We start from the raw sequence: 18309 nt of genomic DNA on the forward strand, positions 1-18309 counted from the left end.
AGAATTTCAGAGTTCTGTACATCAAATTCTCAACCAAGTTTTCTTTCAGTTATCAGTATGTTCAACTATGCTAACAACTGTATTACTGGGATTCTCCTAACTTAAATCTTTCACCAAAGAAGAATGCAACTAATCAGTGTTTCAAAGAAGAAACCTTTCCAGATGAAGTGTAAAACATGCTAGAAACTTCTCCATCACTACTATCTTCCTGAATATCTATCTGCCAATAATAAAAGAGATATTCTTCATAGGTTTCCACAATGGGAACGAACAATGACTGCATGAACATGGGAAGTGTCTCCTTCATCCCAGGAAATATTTTCTACTCCTTGTATTTCTGAATGATCATGGATTAACTGCTTTTGATTGATATATATTCCCATTAACAAAAAAGAGAGTGATTTCTAAGATCATAGCTCTGGGACTCTTTTTTCTGTTTCAGACTGGTTTCAGACCATGGGGAACTCCTTCCTCCTGGTCATATCAACTACCACCTTCTTCCTGGTCCCAGGCTGTGGCTCCTTGACTTTCTTCTATGCCACTTTGTCTTTGCCAAAATTACTGAGTAAAACCCTAAAACAAAAGTTGAAACAAACAAAAATAAAGAAGAGCAGCTCAGGAGAGGGGAAAAGAGAGTTAGTGGGAGCAGGGAAACTTAAAAAAAAAGCAATTTAACACACACAACAATGTGTTAATGGCAGTAAATTACAAAATAATAGTTTTTTAAAAATCTAATTTGGGAGATAGATGGAGGAAAAAATAAACATCTGATGTGACTTCTAATATGAATAAATTAAAGTATCCAATAAAAAAACATCATAAACTGCAGGGAGAGCAAATCTTACTATTTCTGCTTAAAAGAAATTTATTTATAGAGAGGAAGATATACACAAAATAAAACTGAGTGAAAGGAAAAATTTTTCTGTGTATTTAGCAAAATCAAAAAAGCAAGAATCACCACCATGTTATCAGACAAATAAAAACAAACAAACAAAAACCCTACAGAAAAAACAGAGATAAACAAGGAATTTACATTATGGAAAGAGGAACCACAGACAACAAATCAAAATTATTAACAAGCTTATTCTTTTCTTTTTGCTTTTTACATAGGATCTTCTTTTTTAAAAATATTTTTATTTATTTATTTTTTATTATTTTATTTGTTTCCAGTGTTCTACAATCACTTCCATATAACTTAGATTTCTTTCCCCTCTGAACCCTCTCCTTGCCCAGGTTGGCATACAGTTTTATATAGGTTCTACACATACTTTCCTACTAAACACATTTTCACCTTACTCATGTTGCATAGAAGAATTAAAATGAATGGGGGAAATCATAAAACAAACCAAAACATAATACAAAAGAAAATGATCTGCTACATTCTGCCATTGAATTCCATAGTTCTTTCTCTGGATGTGGAAGGTATTTTGCCTTAAAATACTTGGGAATATTTTAAGTCCTTGCATTGCAATGAAGTTATAATCTACCAAAAAAAAAAAAAAAACACAAAACTTCCACACCATGGAAGTTGCTGTGTATCAAGTCTTCCTGGTTTTGCTCCTTTCACTCAGCATCAGATCATATATGTTTCCAAGCCTTTCTGAAGTCTTCCTGTTCATCGTTCTTACAGCACAATAGTATTCCATTACATTCATATACTACAATTTAGTCAGCCATTCCCCAATTGATGGGCATCCTCTTGATTTCCAGTTTGGGGCCACCGCAAAGAGCACTGCTGTAAATATTTTTGCACATGTGGGACCCTTTCCATTTTTTATGATCTCTTGGGGATGCAGTCCTAGAAGTGATATTGCTGGGTCAAAAGGTATGCACATTTTTGTAGCCCTTTGGGCATAGTTCCAAATTGCTCTCCAGAATGGCTGGATCAGCTCACAGCTCCACAAAAAATGAATTTGTGTTCCAACTCTCCAACATCTTCTCTAACATATATCATTATCCTGTTTTGCCATGTTAGCCAATCTGATAGGTGTGATGTGGTATCTCAGAGTTGTTTTAATCTGTATCTCCTTAATCAATAGTGATTTAAAGCATTTTTTCATATGACTATAGATAGTTTTGATTTCTTTCTCTGAAAACTGCCTGTTCATATCCTTTAACCATTTAATTTAATTTAATTTAATTGGGGAATGACTTGTATTCTTGTACATTTGACTTATTTCGCTATATATTTTAGAAAGGAGGCCTTTATGACAGAAATCAGTTGCAAAAATTCTTTCCCAATTTTCTGCTTCCCTCTTGACCTTGGTTGCATTGGGTTTGTTTGTGAAAAAACTTTTCCATTTAATGTAATCAAAATTATCCATTTTGCTCTTCATAATGTTTTCTATCTCTTGTTTAGTCAAAAATTCTTCCCTTCTCCATAAATCTGATAAATGCACTATTCCTTGCTCCACTAATTTTTTATAGGATCTGTCTTTACACCTAGATCTTGTATCCATTTGCATTTTATTCTTGTGTACGATGCCAGGTGTTGGTCTATGCCTAGTTTCTGCCATACCGTTATCCCATTTTCCCAGCAATTTTTGTCCAGCATTGAGTTCTTATCCCAGAAGCTAGAGTCTATGGGTTTATCAAAGAGTAGATTGCTATATTCATTGACTACTGTTTCTTGGGCACCTAACCTATTCCACTGGTCTACCCTGTTTCTTAGCCACTACCAAGTGGCTGCTTTATAATACAATTTGCGATCTGGTAGAGCTAGGCGACTTTCCCTAGCATTTCTTTTCATTAGTTTCCTTGATATTCTGAACCTTTTTTTCTTCCAGATGAATTTTCATATTATTTTTTTCTAGCTCTACAAAATAATTATCAGATAGTTTGATTGGTATGGCACTGAATAAGTAAATTAATTGAGGTAGAATTGTCATTTTTATTATATTGGTTCGGGCAACCCATGAGCAACTGCTTTTTCACTTACTTAGATCTGACTTTATTTGTGTGAAAGATGTTTTGTAATTGTGTTCATATAGTCCCTGGGTTTCTTTTGGCAGGTAGACTCCCAAATATTTTTTAGTGTTTACTGTAGCTTTAAATGGGATTTATCTTTCTATCTCTTACTGTTGGGCTTTGTAAGTAATATACAGAAATGCCAACAATTTGGGTGGGCTTATTTTGTAACCTGCAGCTTTGCCAAAGTTGTTTATTATTTCATGTAGTTTTTTGCTTCATTCTCTGGGATTCCCTAAATATATCATCATATCATCTGCAAAGAGTGACAACTTAGTTTCTTCTTTGCCTATTCTAATTCCTTCAATTTCTTTTTCTTCTCTTGTTGCTATAGCTAACATTTCTAGTACCATACTGAACAGTAGTGGTGATAGTGGACATCCTTGTTTCGCCCCTGATCTTATTGGAAATGCATCTAACTTATCCCCATTGTATTTAATGCTTGCTGAAGGTTTTAGGTAGATACTGTTATTATTTTATGGAAAGTTCCATTTATTCCTTTTTTCTCCAGTGTTTTCAACAGGAATGGGGGTTGTATTTTGTCAAAAGACTTTTCTGAATCTATTGAGATAATCATGTGGTTTCTGTTAGTTTTGTTGTTGATATGATAAATAATATTAATAGTTTTCATAATGTTGAACCATCCCTGTTTTCCTGGTATAAATCCTACCTGATCATAATCTATCATTCTCGTGATTAGTTGCTGTATTATTTTTGCTAAAATCTTTTTAAAATTTTTGCATCTATATTCATTAGAGAAATTGGTCTTTAATTTTCTTTCTCTGTTTTGGCTCTTTCTGGTTTAGCTATAAAAACCATATTTGTATCATAAAAGAATTTGAGAGGATTCCTTCTTCCCCAATTTTCCCAAACAGTCTATATAATATTGGAATTAACTGTTCTTTAAATGTTTGATAGAATTCACTTGACACTCCTTCTGACCCTGGAGATTTTTCCCTAGGGAGTTCATGGATGCTTTGTTCAATTTATTTTTCTGAGATTCAACTCTTAAAACAAACATCTGACCTTCAAATGGACAAAGACAGTAGTAAAATATTGACAAAAGATTTCCATATACTTGTGATGATTAAAAAGTTTTAAGAGGCAAATTTTCTGAGTAATTTAATCATTCTATTAATTATTCCAGCATGTTATTAACAAAGGATGGCAATTTGGCCATCTTTCTTAGCCCAAAGACAATCATGACAGGGTGGGCTCATAGCTCATATACCTTTGAAAGAGTAGGTGTTTGATGAAGACCTCATGTCACCTTTGAACAGGAAAACCATTTGAACACTCAGACCACCTCCAGCCTTACACTTTCTAGTCAAAAGGATCTGTCTCCACCCAAGCTTGATTGAATGGAATTCCCCGGAGAAAGAGATTCTTGGTAAGATTGGGTTGGGTCCTATGGAAGAGAAATGGAACTTGACCTTCAGAGACTGAGGTCTTTAAAATACAAAAGAAAGGTAGAACTATGAATCTTCCCAAATCTCTAGTTATTAATATTTTTCAAGATATTTGGAGACCCTGATTCCAAGAACTAAGATCCAGAAAGCAGGCTGTGCCCTGAGCTTTGCATAACAGTAATCCTTCTCATTCTGAATGATTTCATCCTCTGGCAAAGTGTATTGCTTTAACCAGCACCAGGTGCTCACTGAGGTATTTACATTTGGAGCTCCTCCTATTTCTCCAGGGACCTGGGAGCCATTTATCATACCTCTTAGCATGTTCACAATCCCTGTTCCTTAGAACTGCCAAGTGAACCAAAATTATTGAGCAAAATTGCCTTTATATTCTGGAACCAGTAGCTAAAATAGAAATTGAAAGAATCAATTGATCACCTCCTGAAAGAGATTTCAAGATGAAAACTCCCAGGAATTTTATACCTGAATTCCAGAGCTCCTATTTCAAGGAAAAAAAATATTGCAAGCACTCAGAAAGAAACAATGCAAATATCATGCAGCCACAGTTAGAACACACTAAGATTTAGCTGACTAAAGGATGAGAGGGCTTAGAATATGATGTCTTGGAGAGCAAAAACGTTAGCATTACAGCCAACAATTACATATCCAGCAAAACTGAGTATAATCCTTCAGGGGGAAAATGGACATTCAAAAGAAAGAAATGGAGTACTTTTAAGCATTCCTAATGAAAAGACCAGAGTTGAATAGAAAATCTAACTCTTAAATAAGAGACTCAGTAGAAGTAATGTAAAAAGGAAAACAAGAAAGGGAAATCATGAGGAATTCAATACTTTTTTTCCTGTTATTTTTAGTTTTCAACATTCACTTCCACAAGATTTTATGTTCCAAATTTTCTCCCCATCTCTCCCCTACTGGCACCTGAAGTCAGTGTGCATTCTGATTACTCCTTCCCTCAATCTGCCCTCCCTTCTATCATTCCCTCCCTTTTCTTATCTCCTTGCCCTCCATTTTCTTGTCTGGCAAGATAAATTTCTATATCCCATTTCCTGTATGTCTTATTACCCAGTTACATGTAAAACAATTTTTAAAATTCATTTTTAAAATTTTGAGTTCCACTTTATCTCCCTTCCTTTCTTCCTTCCTACCCCAACTGAGAAGGCAAGCTATTTGATAAAGGTTTTACATGTGCAGTCATACCAAACACTTCTATAGTGGTAATGTTGGGAAAAATTAACTGTATTTCCCTCCATCCTATCCCAACTTCCATTTATTCTATTCTCTCCTTTGACCCTGTCCCTTCTCAAAAGTATTTTCATCTGAGTACTCACTCTTACCCTTGGCTCTTCCTTCTATCATCCCTTCCTTATCCCCTTAGTGTGTATGTTATTCCCTCTTTAATTCAAATCTGATGAGTGTAAGTTTCATTCACTCCCTCTCACCTCCTCCCCTTTCTTCTCCACTGTAAAACATTTTTTCTTGCCTCTTTTAGTGAAGATAATTTAGCCCATTCTACTCCTTTTCTCCTTTTTCCAATATATTCTTCTCTCACACCTTAATTTTATTTTTTTAGACATCATCCCTTCATGTTCAAGTCATATTGTACCCTCTCTCTATACATATATATTTCCTCCAACCACCCGAATACTGAGAAAGGTCTCATGAGTTGCAAATATCACCTCCCCATGTAGAAATGTAAACAGTTCAGCTTTAGTAAGTCCCTTATGATTTTTCTTTCCTGCTTACCTTGCCATATTTTATTCTTGTATTTGAAAGTCAAATTTTCGGTTCAGCTGAATGCTTGAAATGTCTTTATTTCATTCAATATTCATCTCCCCCCATCCCAAGGTATTTTACTCAGTTTTGCTGGGTATGTGATTCTTGGTTTTAATCCTAGCTCCTTTGACCTTAGAAATATAATATTCCAAGTTAATTTTGATGACTTCATGTAAAAACTGCTAAATCTTCTGTTATCCTGCAAAAGCCAATGTAATACTTGTATTGCTTACAATATTTTCTCCTTGAACTAGGAACTCTGGAATTTGGCTACAACATTCCCAGGAGTTTTCCTTTTGAAATGGCAATGACTGATGGATTTTTTCAATTTCATTTTTCCCTCTGGTTCTTGAATAAATGGGTGGTTTTCCTTGATAATTTCTTGAAAGATGATATTTGGGCCTTTTTTTTGATAAGGGCTTTCAGGGAGTTGAATAATTTTTCAATAGTCTCTCTTTAATCTATTTTCCAGGTCATTTGTTTTCCAATAATATATTTCATATCATCTTCTATTTTTTTCATTCTTTTGATTTGGTTTCATAATTTCTTGATTTGCCACAGTCATTAGCTTTTATTTGTTCCATCCTAATTTTTAAGGAAATATTTTATTCAATGACCTTTGACACCTTCTTTTCCATTCAGTCTATTTTTATGGCATTATTCTCCTGATTGGTCTTTTTATTGTCTTCAGCATTTTTTTGGCCTACTTTATAAACTGTTGACTTGATTTTTATGATTTTCTTCCATCAGTCTCACTTCTTTTCCCAATTTTTCCTTGACTTCTCTTACTTGATTCTCAAAATCCTTTTTGAGCTTTTCCATGGCTGTATTGTTAAAGAATTATTAATGGAATAGGAAGATCTTTCCCATTCATTAATATGTCTATGTGATCTTGAGTCACATGGAATCCTGAGTCACATGGAAACCTGTGTAATACATGTCTCAGTCACATGGATCCTGTGGTAGGAGGAGCTTACTGAATGGGTAGAGCAGAAAGAGGTGGAGCATGAAGTTGTGAGTTGACATTTGGAGAGACAGAGAGAGAAGACGCAGAGAGACAGAGAGCAATTACAGTGGGTGAGAGAAGGGCATTTTGCTTGGGGGAGCCTGTTCATGGGAAGGCCTGAGAGAGGGAAGGCTTGGGGATGGCATTGCTTCCTGCATTGATAATGTGTAGAGACCTCTTGGTAACTATGATAGATTTGTCTTTCTGGTATACTAATAAATATCTTGCTTCAATCTTCAGTGAAGAGGGTGTGTTACATCTTGCAATTCACATCCAGAAATTCACCAGCATATTCATAGTAGCTGTTGTGTGTATCGCCTTGGTGATTTAGTTGCCTGAGACCAATTCATATTTTTCTTGGAGGCTTTGGATATAGGAGCTTTAACTTTGTTGTTTTCTTCTAGTTGTATGTTTTGATCTTTCTTATTGCCAAAGTAAGATTCTATAGTCAGATTTGCCCCCTGCTGTTTGCTCATTGTTCCCAGCCAATTACTTGACTTTTTAGTTTTTGTAAAAGTAGGACTCTGCTTCAAGTGAGGTGGAGTTGGTATACTGTCCAAAGTTTTGAAGGTTTTCTGCAGTTCTTTTTAGAGATACATCTATGGACCTGTACATTTTCAGCTCTTCCCAGGTTTTGTGACCAAAGAAGAGGTGTTTACTACTCTCCTGTTCTGTGCTCTTCTCTGTGAATGACCACAAGCACATTTTTCTGCCATAGAAATGTGAGGAGGATTCCCTCTTCACTGCTGCCACAAACTTTGCCACACCAGTGCTCCTTCTCAACAAGACTGCCAATCAGGATTGTGACCCAAATCTAAGCATGGGCAAAGCAAGAGAACCCTGCCTCAGAGCCAGCAAAAAGATCCTTGCAATTTCCCTCTTATCAGCAGTTTGATCCTCCCATCATCTGTGGGCTGAGAGCTTCAGAAGCAGACACTGCCACTGCCAGACTGTGCTACTCTCACTCAGGTCTGCAGGACTTTTGTACTAACCTTCTAAATTGCCTTAAGCATTTTTTGGGTTGAGAAGCCTGGAAAACAATTGCTGCAACTGCCAGTGATTCAGTCCTCTGAGGCTTGCTGTGGCCTGGCTGTTCCAGTGCAGCAGACCCTGGCTTGTACTCCTCTCCCAGCCCAGTGCAACAGACTTTTCCTGTTGACCTTTCAGCTTGTCTTGGGCTGGAAAGTTGTTCCTCTCTGTCATTTTGTGGGTTCTGCAGCTCTGAAGTTTATTTAAGATCATTATTCCAGGTATCTGGAGGTGTTTGAGTGAGAACTCAAGCAAGTCTCTGCTTTACTCCACCATTTTGGCTCTGCTCCCCTGGGTTTCAGTATGTTTGAACTGATGACATTCCTTCATTGTAATATGAGACATCTCACTCCTAAGAACTTTATCATTATTAAGGTAGTTAGAAGAAGTATATATACAGATGGAGGAATGAATGCGTACTATGAAGTGATGAGATCTATAAAAATAAAATTTTAGGGATGAGAAATAAGAATGCACTGGGAGAGGAGGGGAGGAAAGGTAAAATGAGGAAAATTATTTCATATAACAGGCATTGAAAGGAAGAGCTTTTACAATGGAGGGAACAATGTGGTATGGCAAAAAATACTTGAAATTTACTCTCTTCTAAATTGACTTAACAAGGAAAGAGTATACACACACATTTTGTATAGAAATCTATCAGTAAAAGGAGGGTGAGAAAAAAAATAGTGAGTAAAACTAAGACTGAGGGAAATTAACTAGTAGTTTTAAATTGGGAGTATGAAAAGGAAGTTTGTGGCAGCTCTCTGTGGTATCAAAGAACAGGAAAATGTAGGGAACCCCATCAATTGGGGAATCTTGGAACAATTTGTGGTGTGTGGTTCTGATGGAATACTACTGTTCTAAAAGAAACGATGAGCTCAAAGATCTTAGCAAGGCAAGGAAAGACTTGGAAAAAATGATGAAGAGTGAAGTGAGCAAAACCAAAAGAACATTATGTACAATAACAGTAATGTTTTCAGAACAAGTTTGAATAACAGTTATTGTGACCATTATAAATACACAATTAAAAATTAAGGCCAGATAAAGAAATATGCTACCTCCATCTAGAGGAAGAACTGAAAGACTGAAGTATGCATACAATAATTACATATTTATATATATAAGTTTATATATATGCATATATAAACTATATACACATATTTACACACATATTTGTGTATATACATACATACATACACACAAACATTCATAGACATGCCTGTGTCTTTGTGTCTAATGGTAACCATATCTAGAGTGGGGGGAAGAGGGAAAAAAAGAAAAAAAGAAATTTAGATGGTAACTTTAACATATATTTGAAGAGAATAGTCAATTGTACATAAGAAATTTGCATTTTCTTGTGCAATCATCTTTCTATTGTACTGTTGTGGAAGTTTTGATCTCTGAACTGAAAATTAAGTATCTTTTTAAAAGGAAGAAAGAAACATGAGTGTAACCATGTGAAAGAACTTTATTTTTCCGGAACCCCATCTAGATTACTCAAGGGCAGGATCAATCCACAGACACTGGCTCAGAGGACCTCATTTTTGAGACTTCAATGTACTCTACATCTCCCTGGATCTGTGGCCCTTCCTGACTCTGATATCTCCAGCAGCTGAGAAAAGTTTCTCTCCCAAATCACAATGATTTGGGTTTTGGCCTGTCTATTTCTTTGTTCTTCAAGGCTATGGGAAATTCTCATTAATTATTAGTAATTCCTTTTGATGATTAACACTTGAGACAAAAGTTAATTTTATCTGAGACATCCTTAACCAACCTGTCAGAATTCCTTGTCCCCTACAGGTGACATGATAATTATATTCTGGGGAAGCTGAGCTCACAGAACTTCATTCCCATAAATGGTTCTTGCCAAGCCTAGAGGCCTGTATTGGGCTACCCGAGTCTTTCTTACCTGTCCAGGTCTTCGGCTGGCCACGCCGGATGCACGTATGAGAGAAAGGATGTTCCAGAGTCAAACAGGGGTTGAGCTTTATTACAGGGTTTCGGTTACAAGTGCAGGGGATCTTCTTTCTTAGGACGAAGAGGGGGAGATTTCCTAAGAAGGCTAAGCTTAAGGGATTGGAAGTAGAAGTACAAGCAGGGAGAGAGAAAAGAAAAGAAGCGGAGCCCTACTTTTCTCTTTGGCTCCACACGTGCTAAGAGAGCTTTTAGGCTTCCTCAATCCTACTTAATCTTCAGCCACACAGTTTGCATCTCAATACCGTGCTGTTAGGTAACTAGGTGTGCTCCAATCCGGGACGACCTCGAGGGCAGGGAGACTCCACCCATCAGGTATCTCCGGGGGAGAGGCGGAAATACCCGAGCTAGCCGAGCTAGCTCGGTCTGACCTTCTCGAACCCCCGCTGTTCATGGAGGGCCTCGTAAGACTCTAAGATTTAGAAGTCCCACTTTTACCCGCCCGAGACTGTCCACACGGATTTGAGCTTCCAGTCCCAACAGGTTCTCTCCTGGGCTGTACTTGTAACGACATGGAAGTGCATAGGGAAGATGTGGCTTGCTGCATACACAGATCTTTCCTCTCTCCTATCAGCTGAGGCAAGGGTCAGTAAGCGTAATAAGTGTATCTTTATCTTCTAACCTCAGAGGAAAGGATTTGGATGACAATGGATTGCTTCAAATCTTCAACCTAACTCAAGATTACTTTAACTGAGAAAGAAAAACTTTAGAAAAGTCTATGAAAAGACATCTGGGATTTTCTCCAGTTATCTCAGGGTGACACTGTTTCATCTCCCTCTTCCTCTGAGTATAATTACGATTCCCATCTTTTTTATTGTGCTTTGCATACTTTTTTCTTCACATATTATTTTTGTGTCTTTTCTGTGTTCTTTATATGCTTTTTCTTCCTCTGCTCAGATCATCTCTATATACACCATCAGAATGAAGTACTCAATTCTTTTCCTTTCTGAATGGGGCACCCTCTTGGGTTCCTTCCTTCTCTTTTCTTTAGCCTCTAAACCCTTTCAGTGTCTTTCTTTCCTTTAAGCCACAAGTGATTCTAAGATGCCTCAATTTGTCCCCAGAGTATAGTATGTTTATTATTATTATCTAGTCAATTAATCATCTCTGACCCTTCATGACCTTATTGGGGTTTTCTTGTCAAATATACAAGAGTGGTCTGCAATTTCCTTGACACTTCATTTTATAGGTGAAAAAACTGAGACAAATAGGGTTAAGTGACCTGCCCAGGGTTATGGAGCTAACAAATGTCTACGATTGAATTTGAGCTCAGGTTCTCCTAACTCTAGGGGCTGGAACTCTTTCCACTGTACCATATAGCTGCCCAGCATAGTCTTGGGCATGAAAAACACATAAAGGAAAGGACCCTGACCTAAAAGAACTTTCATTATAGTTAGAGAAAATAGCATATAGAAATCCAAGTAAATATGGAATATTTGCTATCTAGGTTAGTTATATATTATATAGAGAGGTATATATATACATATATATATACATATATATATATATATGTATATATATACATAAACATATATAAATTATCTCTATCTATATGCACACACACACACACACACACACACACACACACAATGGTTATTTTGTACCATCAGCAACTAGGGCTCTTTTCAGGATGAGGAATTTTAACTGAGGTTTTCACATATTTAACAATTCTAAAAGTTAGCAGAGAGTACTTCCCAAGTCAGCCTGTGCAGGGAAAGGAAGATGGGAAATCGACAGTGAACAGAAGCAGGCCACTTTTGCTGGAATATAAAGTGTTTGAAAAATACAAGTGGTCTTTTTTGAACCACTCAGTTGTAGCATGCTGTTTTTCCATGTACGCTTCTAATTCCAGTAGGTCTTATGTCTCATTAATCATGGGATAACTTTTAATTTTATTTTTTTTCTTGCTGGATCTGGAGGCCACATTTTTTCTGCTGTTATTATGTTTCCTGTTGTTATTGGGTTTCCTATTGAATTATCTGCTAATGTCCAAAGCTTTTAGTTTTCTTTTTTTTCCTGAGATCTTTGGTATAACTTATTTCCTCTGTTTTCACTTTGTGACTCTCTGACTCTGTCTCTTCTGATTTCAGTTTCCTTAGTGCTGACTCTCAAAGCATCTCAGGCTCTTCTAATACTGGATAATTCATAGTTCACTAGCTTAACTCTCTCTCTCAAGTGACTTTTGGGAGGACAAAAATGTCCCTGGCTGGATACCAAGTATTTTCCTTAGACAGTGGAATGCTTTGTAGATCCACCTCACAAACTGTTTTATGTCTTCTATTTCTAGAGATGTCAAACAGGTGCTATCTATTATTTTCTTAAATACTTGTTTGCTTTTGAAATTTGGGTCTCTTTGACTATTTGAGAAGGAGAGGTGGTGGCAACATTGGTATTGAGCTTTATTTTAAGTGTAGACACATTTCCTATCTATTTCCCTATGTTTTATACTCTTTTACAGAGAAATTTGACTGTAAAGAAAGTTGTCCATCTCAGTGCTGGTTGTGTGGCCAAGTGGCTTTCAGAGTCTGGAAGGCTGAAGGAGTGGCTGCTTATCTGTCCTAGCTTGAGTAGACTTCTTTATTTTGGAGTGCAGATTTCTACAGCATTCCTTTTGGATTCTGACACCCTAAATCATGGACAATGCTGAAATTTCTTTGTCTTTACTGTGTAGTTTCTGTATTAGAAATGTTTAAGAGACTAAAGGAATCAAAGAAAATGTTTAGCCCTTTATCTTATTTATCACATTACCCACAAATATATTCTTGCTACTTAAATAAAAGAAAGAGTAAGAAAGGTAAGAAAAGTATGAAGCAAGAACCCTAATAATCTTCCGTACAAATAATGTATAGGATTTAATTGTAAGTAGAGTAAAAAAGAACCTAGAAAAGTTACAAATTAGTGGATTTTTTATACCAGTAATGTAGGGCTTTTCATCACTATGATGACTATAAAATAATAAATCTACTTAATAGAAATAATAAAAATATTATAGATGCTAAATGACTTAGGGCAAAATATAACAATAATATTAATTACATAATCCAGAAATTATTGGAAATATAGATTTCTCATTAACATAGTAAATGTTCTCAAGTTAAATCAAGGATTATATATGAAGGGGAAAAGATGGAGGTCTTTCCCCAAAGATATTATCATCACTATTATTTAACATTATGCTAGAATGCTAGCTATATTAATAATTTAAAAAGCTGAGGAAATAAGGATGGGCAAAAAGAAAATAAAGATTTCATTTTTATAGATGAAATGATTATTTACTCAATAAACCCTAAATGTCAACAAAAGATAATTGACAGAATGAACAAATTCTAGAGAATTACATGGTATCATATAAATTGACACAAACCATCAGCATTACTGTAAGTTATATAAAAAACTAATCCATCAGGGAGGCCAAACACTTCTAAGCATTTGCTATGTGGTGCATACCATATGTAATTTTGGGCATACAAATGCAAGCAAAAAGGATTTCCATCCCTGTCCCAAAGGAGCTTACATCTTAAAGGGGAATGTACCATGTAAAGGGAAATTTGAAAGATTGTATTGAGAGGAGGTACACATGCTAATTATAAAAGTCAGAACTATATCCAGGAGGGGAATGAAATATATACAGTCCCTTCTCATTGCAAAAACAATTTGAGAACTCCTAAAGAAAACTATCAGTGGAAGAAGTGGGGGAGGAATGGTGGAGGAGTTTTCCAGTCTGAGAAGGAAGCTTAACTCATGATGACAAGGACAAAAATATGGGCAGGAGGGGAATGGAGAAAGACCTAGAAATGAAGTTCCTTTCCAAATAACAAAAGAAGCAAAATACAAAGCTGATAATATCTCTGAGTTTTGAATATTCATCTATAAAATCCCTAATAGAAACTGAAAATAATCTCAAGAAGAGAAACATCAATTTCTTATGCATACATTGAGTGATTATAAGAAAAATTATAATTCTTCTACCTAAATTAATTAATCATTCTCAGACACGACATTAATAAAAAGAAAAAAAAAGGGTAAGAATCACAAGGGTAAAAAATAATAAAAAAAGAGGGAAATTAAAAGGTGTATCAGTGCAATAACTCAAATTGTTCTAAAAAGTCTAGAGAGAGAGAGAGAGGGAGAGACAGAGAGAGAGAGAGAAAGAGAGAGAGAGAGAGAGAGAGAGAGAGAGAGAGAGAGAGAGAGAGAGAGAGAGAGAAAGAGAGAGAGAATTACATTATAAGTGAACTGATGAAGTTATCAACAGAGAAGTTGATAGAGAACCCTGGTAACATTGTGTTCAATAAACTCAAAGGTAAATTACTTGAGGAAGGAAGCACTGATTCATAATTAACCAAGTGCACAACTGTACAGCAGTCTGACAGAAATCAGGTTTGGACCTACACTTAATAGTATATCCAATCCAATTCAATACAATACAATCAATATTCATTAAGTATCTATTGTGTGTTAAGTACCAGGAAGATAATATAAAGAAAGACTGTCGGTCCCCCAAGTGGCTAACCACATAATGGGGGTAGGGAGAGAAAAAACTTTAAATTATGGATGCCAAGTATGGGATCTAGAAAAGCAGGTTGTTGAGGAGAGGGGGAAGGTGAATGGGACACCAGGGGACATCTTATTCTGTGGAGTTGAACCCAGGCAGAGCAGCAGATTCAGAGTGGAGTGAATCATAAAGTCTTGATTATATAAAGGAAGGCAATGGGAGGAGTTTGGCATGCTACCCTCCAACCCTTCATTGAGAGGGGAGAGAAAGCTGAGAATCTCCTGTCAGTCAAGGTTTGAATTAGGTGTATGGTGATGAGATTAGAATTGAGAAGCATAAACTGGGAAGGGCATTACAAACCATGAAGGTGAAACCAGATACAGCAACAGATGCAGAGTAGAATGCATATCTAATGGAATATATGCCTGTATCAGGTCCAAATGGATGTATTATTTAAATATGAAAAGTCACATCATATACAAGTTAGAGGAACAGGAAGAATTTTTTTTTTATTCTATGAATAAGGAAAGAGATCAGGAAAAAAACAATAGGGAGAGAGGAAAATAAGATAAAATGCACATTTTTGAGATATTAAATTGAAAATTTTTAGAGAAAACAATTTAACAGGGTAAAAATTAAAAAGGAAATACATAAATGGAGAAAGGTATTTACAGAATTTCTTTGGTTACGTTTCATATCAAAACTTAAGGAAATGATACAAATTCATAAGACAGATCCATTCAACAACATGGATACTTTAAATGATAATAGGCAGATTTCAAAAGCCGAAATCTAAAGGTTGGACAACCACATGGACAAATGATCTAAATCACTAATACCTAAATAGATATAAATTAAAGGAATTTCGTTTCGATCTTAAAATATTCAGGGTGGCTAACAGGATGAAGGAAAATGTTGAAGATGCTACAGAGAAGAAGAAAGGTAGTATAAAGATGGTGAAGATGTGAATGTTTTTAATTTTTCTAGAAATCAATTTGGAGTTATGCCTCCAAATTATTAACATGTATATAATCTTTAATTCAGATATACAACTATGAAATTTAAATCTGGAAAAAAGAAAAAAGAAAAGGAACTACAATATAAGTATGCATATATATACATATGTATGTGTATATATATATATGTATGCACAAAAACAAAGTACAAATACAAGACACCCCACAACAAATATGTATATATAATTTAATGAGGATAGGAAGATGAGTATATTTTACTTTAGTTTTCAGAGTTCATTTTTAGTACTGCCTTTATACCAGTTCCAAAATGTCTGAAAGTTTTCTATATAATTTAGCTGTACAAATTCTCTTCCCATTCAGCTAATTTTGCTCTGCACATACATGTCTTCAAAATTTTGTCAGAAACTTTTATGTTACTTTTATGGCAAAATAATATTCTACTATAGCCATCACATTAGTTTTTTCCATTCTTCTTTAGGAGGAGTCTCCTCTATTTTCAAATTTGGTCTATTATGAAAAATGCATACATACATACACACACATATATGTGTGTGTATGTATGTAGGTTTATGTCCATATATATTTCAGACACTTTCTATATTACATAATTAGTAATTACATATATGATGTATATTTATGTGCACACCAACAGATAGAAATATCTTTAAAACAATTGCTTCAAAAGCGAGCTGGTAAAGCAAATACTAAATCATTTTTTCTCTGTTCATTGTAGATGGAAATGGCAAAATATAATAAACATGAGTGATTGTTTCAAGTGACAGACATCTTGCTCAAAGACATAGACTTGTGTAAAGGTAGATTTCAGACTTTAAGAGCTCCTGACTTCAAATTCTCAATCGAGTGGTCTCTCTGTCATCAGCATCTTCAAGTATATTAGCATCTATTTTTTGGGGATTATTATAATTTAACTCTTTCACTGAAGAACAACTCAACCAGTGTTTCAAAAAGCTCTTTATAAGTGAAGAGCAAAAGAAATCATTAAAAACTTTCCTATCAATGCAGTCTTCCTGAATACTCATCTGCCAGTTATAAAAGACACGTTTTCCACAGGTTTTTCTGTTCAGGAGTGGACAATAATTGTACTGGAGATGGAAAGTCCCTCCCTCATTCAGGAAATATCTTCTACACTTTGATATTTCTAACTGAGCACAGATGAACTGGTTTTGATTGCTATATATTCTCACTACAACAAAGAGAATGATTTCTAAGGACATAGCACTGGGGTTCTTTTTTTCTGGTTCAGACTGGATTGGGGGCTCTGGGGAACTCCTTTCTCCTGGTCCTATATACTATTACCTTCTTCATTGGTCCCAGGCTGAGACCCATTGACTTGCTTCACAGCCACCTGGCCTTTGTCAATGAGCTAGTACTTCTTTCCAAAGGGATTCCTCATAGAATGGTTACTTTGGGTTCACCAATTTCTTGGATGATGTGGGATGTAAACTTGTCTTTCACTTTCACAAAGTGGCCTAGGACCTTTCATTCTGTACCACCTGCCTTCTCAGTGGCTTCCAGGCCATCACTTTAAGTTCTAGAACCTCTTGGTGGGCAAAAGTTCCAGCTTGAGCTCCAAAGTGTATTGTCCCATTGTTTCTGTTCTGCTGGGCCTTCCATCTACTGAAAAATGTCATGATTCTTGTATTTATGAAGGGTCCAATGGGAAATAAAAATATTACTGAAAGATAGAATTACACTTATTGTGCTGCTGCATTTCCATTTTTATTTAATATTGCAATAGATATACTCATAATCACCTTTCCTGATTTTTTGTATATAGGTTTCATGATAGGAACCAGTGGATATATGATTTTTGTCTTGTACAGACACCATCGGAGAGTCCAGTACATTCATGGCAACAATCTCAAACCTAGTGGTTCCCCTGAGACTAGAGCAACACAAACTATCCTGCTGTTTGTCATCCTGTTTGTCTCCTTTTACTCTCTGAATTCTATCTTCATGTTATATATCCACAATGGAAAATCTTCCTGGCTTGTTCACATCTCCACTTTTCTGGCTGCCAGTTTTCCAGCTTTTAGTTCCTTTGTTTTAATAGTCAGTGACTCCCATGTCAATAAATATTTCTTCAAACTCTGGGAAAAGATGATGATATAGTTCCGATATAACTTGAGAGTTTCACCTTGACCCTATCAAAATGGCTAATATTTTTTCATACCAAAATGAGTGTGCATTTCATTCCTTCCTTTAGTCAAATGTGATGAGAGTAAGCTTCATGTTTTTCCTCTCACCTCCCCACTTTTTCCCTCCACGTAAAAGTCTTTTATTTGCCTCTTTTATGAGAGATAATTTGCCCCATTCCATTTCTCCCTTTCTCCTCCCAATATATTTCTCTCTCACTCCCTTAATTTCATTTTTTTAAGATATGATCCCATCCTATTCAGTTCACCCTGTGCTCTCTGTCTGTGTGTGTGTGTCTGTGTGTGTGTAATCCCACCAACTACTCACATACTGAAAAAAAGTTTCAAGAGTTACAAATATTGTTTTTTCATGTAGGAATGTAAATAGTTCAACTTTAGTAAGTCCCTTATGATTTCTCTTTGCTGTTTTCCTTTTCATGCTTCTCTTGATTCTTGTGTTTGAAAGTCAAATTTTCTTTGCAGCTCTGGTCTTTTCATCAAGAAT

General features: G+C 35.7%; 1 pseudogene; it reads left to right on the forward strand.

The window, feature by feature from the left end:
- Positions 1–16866: 16866 nt before the first annotated feature.
- Positions 16867–17781, forward strand: LOC140507510 (vomeronasal type-1 receptor 1-like; annotated as a pseudogene).
- Positions 17782–18309: the final 528 nt, after the last annotated feature.

This window comes from Notamacropus eugenii, chromosome 5 (assembly GCF_028372415.1).
Source record: "Notamacropus eugenii isolate mMacEug1 chromosome 5, mMacEug1.pri_v2, whole genome shotgun sequence".
NCBI lineage: Eukaryota > Metazoa > Chordata > Mammalia > Diprotodontia > Macropodidae > Notamacropus > Notamacropus eugenii.